The 1937-nt window shown below is 63.8% G+C and overlaps 1 pseudogene; it reads left to right on the top strand.

The window, feature by feature from the left end:
• Positions 1-213: 213 nt before the first annotated feature.
• LOC142436334 (nuclear receptor subfamily 2 group F member 6 pseudogene) lies at positions 214-1429 on the top strand (annotated as a pseudogene).
• The last annotated feature ends 508 nt before the right edge of the window (positions 1430-1937 follow it).

Raw genomic sequence — 1937 nt, 5'->3', positions numbered from 1 at the left:
CGCGTGGGAAAGTTGGCCTGGAACCGGCCCGACCAGTTCCGCCGGCGCGCACACCGGCCGCAGAAGTTGGTGCTGCAAAACTTTTTTGGGGGGTTCCGCGGGAGCCCCCGTGCGTCGGGACCGGATGCGCGCCGGCTAGCGACCCCTGCGCCGAGAGAGGTACCCCCAGAGCGACGCGCAGCGGGGGCGCCCCGGACCCGCGGCCCGGGGGCTATGGCCATGGTGGCCGGAGGCTGGGGCGGCCCCGGCGGCGGTGGAGACGCGAATGGCGTGGACAAGGTGGGTGGCTACCCGCGCGCCACCGAGGACTCGGCCTCGCCCCCGGGCGCCACCAGCGACGCTGAGCAGGGCGACGAGGAGCGGCAGGGGCTGCAGGTGGACTGTGTGGTGTGCGGGGACAAGGCGAGCGCAAGCACTAGGGCGTCCTCACCTGCCAGGGCTGCAAGAGCTTCTTCCAGCGGAGCATACTCCTCAACCTCAGCTACACCTGCAGGTCCAACCGTGACTGCCAGATTGACCAGCACCACCGGAACCAGTGTCAGTACTGTTGCCTCAAGAAGTGTTCCGGTCGGCATGCGCAAAGAGGCCGTGCAGCGGGGCCGCAGCCCCCACTCGCCGCCAGGTCCTGGCGCCGCGTCTCCGGCAGCCCCCCCGGGCTTGGCGCTGGCGGAGGCGGTGGGCGGAGACCTCTTCCCTGGCCAGCCAGTGTGGGAGCTGATCGCACAGCTGCTGCGCGCCAAGCCCTACCTGGCGGTGGCCGGCCACTTTGGCACGGGCGCGGCGAGCGCCTTCGGCCCGGGCGGCGCGGGCGCGGTGCTGGGCATCGATAACGTGTGTGGAGCTGGCGGCGCGGCTGCTCTTCAGCACCTTGGAGTGGGCGCGCCACGCGCCCTTCTTCCCCGAGCTGCCCGTGGCCGACCAGGTGGCCCTGCTGCGGCTCAGCTGGAGCGAGCTGTTCCTGCTGAACGCGGCGGAGGCCGCCCTGACCCTGCACACTGCGCCTCTGCTGGCCGCAGCCGGGCTGCACACCGCTCCCATGGCCGCCGAGCGGGCGGTGGCCTTCATGGACCAGGTGCGCGCCTTCCAGGAGCAAGTGGACAAGCTGGGCCGCCTGCAGGTGGACTCGGCGGAGTATGGCTGCCTCAAGGCCATCGCGCTCTTTACTCTTGATGCCTGTGGCCTCTCAGACCCAGCACACGTGGAGAGGCTGCAGGAGAAGGCGCAGGTGGCCCTGACCGAGTACATGCTGACCCAGTACCCAGCCCAGCCCCAGTGCTTCGGCCGCCTGCTGCTGCGTCTGCCTGCCCTGCGCGCCGTCCCAGCCTCACTCATCTCTCAGCTGTTCTTCATGCGCCTGGTGGGCAAGACACCCGTTGAGACGCTGATCCGAGACATGCTGCTCTCGGGGAGTACTTTCAACTGGCCTTAGGGCTCCGGCCAGTGACCGACCTCCAGCGACACAGATGCTCGGGGTCCCCAGGCCAAGGATAGGGACAGCCTCCCCAAGTGGCTAACCAGAACCATGACTAGGGCGAAAGATCATTATGTAATATGCAGTAGCCCTTAGTGACCCTGGTTACAATTTGACTCGGAGGCTACTGGACTTCAGAGCCTTACAAGCCTGGAAGGTTTATTTCAGGCACAGCAAGCACATGCCTCGGCGGTGCTGACTTGCGTTCTGCACCTGGATAGGCACCTGAAGTCATTTGGAGAGGATGTCTATGTAAGTTGGTTTTACATAAATTTCTGTGCTGGATTCCTTGTGCTTGTGGATTTTCTTGTCCTTCTTGGTTTGCTGTTATTTTACTACTGAGTTGGCTTTTGTGGTTTTCTTCATTTTGATGAGGTTTCTTTCCTATTTCTTACGACATTCCCTTGATAGTTATTTTCTTATCTAGTGTAAGATGGTCATGTTTCTCTTGTGTACTGCTTGCCTT

Source organism: Tenrec ecaudatus, unplaced genomic scaffold (genome assembly GCF_050624435.1).
Source record: "Tenrec ecaudatus isolate mTenEca1 unplaced genomic scaffold, mTenEca1.hap1 Scaffold_222, whole genome shotgun sequence".
NCBI lineage: Eukaryota > Metazoa > Chordata > Mammalia > Afrosoricida > Tenrecidae > Tenrec > Tenrec ecaudatus.
This window is presented reverse-complemented; position numbering and strand designations above follow the sequence as displayed.